Raw genomic sequence first — 5,375 nt, 5'->3', positions numbered from 1 at the left:
TTTTGATAAAAGGAACAGCGTACTAAAAAGATCTAACAGTCCTTAACTTTTATGCACCTTAAATATGGCCTTAAATTATAAGGAAAAATTTTATACAACTATATTTGGAAATTAAAAATCATAGTGGAAGAGAAAAATAAGACTATTTTTAACAATGACAAAACAAACAAACAAACAAAAAAATGAGCACAGAGCTTGCACAGACATTTCTCCAAAGCAGATTCACAGAAGACTAGTAAGTATACGAAAAGATAACTTATTGGAAGGGGGGAGGTGGGGAGAGGAGAGAAGGGAAGGTATTCGGGGGGACCTCACCCAATGTGCATGATGCAATGGTACATTTCAAAACTGTTAAGAAATGAGTATAATTGTGAGGAATGTGTTACTTGGTTCAATGTAAATATTTCACATTGTATATTGAAGCAGTACCCTGAACCCCATAAATGCATCAATGTACAAAGTTATGATTTAATAAAAAGTAATTATAAAAAAATTAAAATCATCTCAAAAAAAAGAAAAGATAATTTATCACTAGTCTTAGGGAAATGCAAATAATAAAACAACATGAATGCAATCCAAATTTCCATTAATGAACCAACATATAAACAAAATGTGGTACATACATAACAATGAAATATTATTCAGCATCTAAAAAGGATGGGAATTTTGCCACATGCTATAATATGTATGACTCTTGAAGACATATGGTAAGTGAAATCCCAGTCATGACAGGACAAGTGCTGTCCCTTTAAATGAGGTACCTAGAGTGGGCAAATTCCTAGAGACAGAAAGTAGATGGATGGTTTCCATGGGATGGGAGGGTGAGGGGAGATACAGGCAGCTGTGGTTCAATGAGCATAGAATTTTAGTTTTTTAGGATGAAAAGGATTCTGTGGACAGAGGGCAGTTTAGGTCGCACAACAAAGTGAACATACTTAATGACACTGAAATGCACACGTGAAAATGATTAGGATGGTGCTTTTATGTTAGGTATATTTTATGGCAATTTAAAATAAACAGCCTCCTATTGATGTACTTTAGAGAGTGGTTTAATGGGGACATACATATGATGGCAAGAGACCAGTTGAGAAATTTTTTGCACAAATTAGGAAAGAAATAATGGTGACTTTGATTCAGGTCATGTAAGTGGGGATGAAGTGAAAGGGAGGGATTGAGAAATAATTAGAAGGTAGGAACAAGAGGATTTAGTGATTGACTAGACGTGAGTGGAAAGGGAGGGAGAAACCACTTTTGATGTTTGCTTTTAGACTTGGGAAACTGGGTAGATGTTGGGGCCATTCATTGAGACAGGACACCCAGGAAGAGGAGCAGGATGGGGGACAACCTGGGGAGGTCAGCTTTGCCTCAGACAAATTTGAGATGTCTGTCAGACACTGAGGGACTAACATTTCTTTCTTTAGCTTCTGTATCTTCTTTTCTAGTGAAAACACAGACACACACACTTTCTTTCTTTCTCTTTTTTTTAAATTGTGATTTTTTTGACCAGGGCTGGGTTTGAACCTACTACCTCTGGTATATAGGGCTGGCGCCCTACTCCTTTGAGCCACAGGTGCCACCCTTCCTTCCTTCCTTCCTTCCTTCCTTTTGAGACAGAGTTTCACTTCGTCACTCTCAGTAGAGTGCTGTGGCATAACAGCTCACAGCAACCTCCAACTCCTGGGTTTAGGCGATTCTCCTGAGTAGCTGGGACTACAGGCACCCGCCACAATGCCTGGCTTTTTTGTTGTTGTTGCAGTTGTCATTACTGTTTTAGCTGGCCAGGGCTGGGTTCGAACCTGCCACCCTCAGGATATGGGACTTGTGCCCTACCCACTGAGCCACAGGTGCCCCCCCCCCCTCGGGACTTTGTTTCTATGTACACATCACACAAAGGAAAAGTTTCCTTGACTTCAGGGGTATTACTGCATCAATGCTGCGTGGAATTTAGAGGTAGATCCTGGGATTACTGAAATATGTGCTTGTCTCAAACAGGAGTTATTTACCTCAGGTCAAAGAATGTTGAATGCAATGGGATAGATTGTTTCCCAGGGACACAAGATCTCAAATAAAGAGCACTGACAAGAAGCTTAACTAGGCCCGAGGCCAAGTTCATTTCATTCCCTGTCACTGTAAGGATCCCTTCCAGAATTTCACTGATGGTGTAGATAAGAGGATTCACAGCTGTCACTGGGATCTGGTAACTATTCTCTTTCGCTCTATTTTCCTTCCTGCACATAAAATGCTTTTTGTAAAAATAACATGACTAGGTCTCTAAATTAGAGTTGTTTATATTTAATGACAACTTGGGGTGCTAACAGAGAATACTCAGGAGCCAATACTTACTGGAGAATGGTGGTGGATCAGTCATGTTCTGATGTTATCCATTTGGTAAGAGTCATGGTGGAAGATGTTTTTCCTCCACAAGTGCAAATAAAATGATAGAGCAAGAACTCTGCATTCATGTGAACCTGGCGCAGCCCTTAGGTGACATAATCCTAAGAAGGTAATTTAAGAAGTCTGAAGCTCAGTTGCTTCACTGTTAATTAAAAGGGGGATGAAAGTACCTCATCTGTATAGTTGTTTTAAAGATTAAAGGCGATATATATCAACATACTTACCACAGTACCTAATATTAATATGTTGTAGGTAATAACAAACATTAACTCCTCTGCCCTGGTGAACTGTTCTATGACTGAATCTCACTTTTTTTTGCAGGCCATCCCAGCTTGAAGGTAAAAAGGGGAGCACAACATAAATGCATTCTTCCCGATGTGCAGAGTCTCCGGGATTGCGTCTCTTGGCTCACGGGCAGCGTTCTGAGTGCACCGTTTGCTGTGTTCTTCGCTGTCTTGGCTGTGCATGACCATTTGCTCTTGGGTCTGCTGATTCTGGTGAGGCAGATGCAAAGGTGCCAAGAACCTGGTGGTGACTTTGGGAAGGTGCTGGGAAATTCCCTGCTCCCACTGCCAGCTGCCACCTTCCGTCATGGAGGCTGGACGTTTACAGTGACAATGCCATTCACGGACCCATTACCAACATGGCTTCTATAGTGCACCCAAACCACTTTATTTTCTTTCCTGCCATGGTGAGAAGCTCTTTTCTGTCTTCGTATTAATTTTTTCTGTTTGTATTTTCAGTTACTTTCTTCTTGATATCATCAGGAGTCTATGGGGCCTGGACCACTGGAAAATTTGACTAGCTGTATCACCTAAAAATCTGCCCACCCTTTCAACACTGAAGCTTTGTTATCAAGCCAAGCATTTTATGTGAAGGCCTCTCTTCTCTGAGAATAAGTGATTTTATAAGAGTTATTTTCAACTTCTCATGCATGTCAGCCTCCCTTCTCCCGGTCCCCTTTGGGCTATCTCAGCAGTCTTCCGGACATCCGAGGGTGAGTACATTTTGTGCTGTAGTTGAGAATCCTGCCAGTTTCACATGTAGGAGAATGAAGAAACCCTAGTAATATACATAAGTTGGCCAAAGGTCAGGTACGTTGTAAGTGCCAGCACTAGAATGGGACCACAGGTCTCTGTAATAAGGTACAGGCATGGTAATAATGCTTTCGATCCAGGAATCCCAAGCAGTGACTTCTGATGGGGATTTCAGGAATCAAAGCAAGCTCTCAGAGGCTTTATCTTTGATAAAGTCTTTATTCCAGTGGGGGCTCTATTCTCTTAAAGTTGCTTTTTAATGAAGTAAAGCTCTTTGCAAAACTCTAGTTAGCAGAGAACAACCCACATCCTAGTTCAAAATGTTCTTTGAAATCTCATACTCTGTATTTTTTTTAAAGAATTGGGGGTAGGTAAGCTGTTTTAAAAAACAAAACTTTATTACTGTCTCTCAATAAAAAGAATAAAGCAAAAGTGTAGTCTGTACAAGCATTTTCCATTTATGGCTTTTTGGTTTCCTGATTCTGAGGAACTCTGGTGGTTGTTTGTCATAGTCCTCTGTCCCTGCGTGAGTACCAGCCCCCTTTGCTGAGCTGGGCCCCAAGCAAAATGGTGAAGTGGCTGATGTTTGAAAACGAGCATGCCCTCATGCTCCCAGCTTCTTCCTCTCCAGGTTTCCCCCTGCCTCTTTTGGTTTTTATAGAAAAATAAAATAAAGCACAAGTAAGACATGGTTTTCCTTTCTTCCCAATCAAGAATCTTGTGTGATTGAAAGTCGATGTGGTTTCTAATCTCTGGGTATTTACATTCTCAGCTACGTCTTTAGTAATAGGACCGAAGATATGTTTTTCCCAATTAAAAAAAATTTCAGGTTGAGGAACCTGGGGGTGCAGGGATGGGGGGTGGAGGGAGACAGGGGACCTGAGGAAGGCATTGAATAGGATGAGCCCTGTATCCCTCCTATTTCCTCCAGGTTTAATGAGAAAAGACTTGAAGGCAGCTGCTTCTTTACTGATCTTTTCTTTTGGTGGATTTTGGCAGCTCTGCCCTGTCAGATGATACTTGAGGCCCATTTTTCACTCCGTGTGGCAGGGAAAAAAAATGAGATTCTAAGGAAATGGAACCGTCCTTTGCTCTGGGGCTTGTTGATCTGGGCAAGGTTTTTACCACCAAGTGCCCTCAAGGGATGGAGGAAGTCGTTTCCCTCACAGTTCTGATAAGAATTTAGAGAGTGAAACAATGTTTGCAAAGCATATTAATTGAACAGTCAAGTGGAAAATTTTCTATTTAACAAATACAAAATGTTATTACAACTGACTGAAGGTTATGGGGACTAGCCTTGATTTGGAATAGTCTCTTAAAAATTGATTTTTCCCCTCTGATTTAGAATTTTGATACTAAATTACAATACAGAATGAGTTCTTGCTTGCATCTCTCCCTACACGAAGGTAGCAGAGAATAGAGGCAAAGTAAAGTGATAAACATTTGATGGCCTGTGTGGAGTATCTCAAAAGTTTTCAGTATGATGCTGCCCGTCCTACGGTTGCTGCGTCAGGAAGGCCACTCTTTGTTCTGTCCTGTCAAGTCCCCTTCCCCTTAGCTTCTGGTTGAACTATGAGTTTTATGCTAACATGAAGCTTCTCATTTCTTTGGACCATGTGAAAAAGCCACCTCTCACCATTGCTGTTGAACCCTTCTTCATGCTCATTGAATTCCTTAAAACTTGAGGGGCCCGTCATACAGGGGACTGTCGCAAGCAAGGCTGCCATGCTGTCCCCCTTGTACTCATGGTGACAGCTCACTGCTCATCTCTTGTCCCCTTAATGTGCTCTTTCCCTTGACCCAACAACATGAGCTGGCAGACAGCCTGAGCAGCCATGGTGGAGTCCACCATCGAGTCTTACCTGTTTCCACAGAGCTTCTACTCAGCTTTTCAGTGTCTTAAATAAGTACCTCTTTAATATGAATGAATGGGCAGCCAAAGAT

The sequence above is a fragment of the Otolemur garnettii genome, unplaced genomic scaffold, assembly GCF_000181295.1.
Source record: "Otolemur garnettii isolate 467f Iridium unplaced genomic scaffold, OtoGar3 scaffold00220, whole genome shotgun sequence".
Taxonomy (NCBI): domain Eukaryota; kingdom Metazoa; phylum Chordata; class Mammalia; order Primates; family Galagidae; genus Otolemur; species Otolemur garnettii.
The sequence above is the reverse complement of the archived record's forward strand: the minus strand, read 5'-3'. Positions refer to the sequence as shown.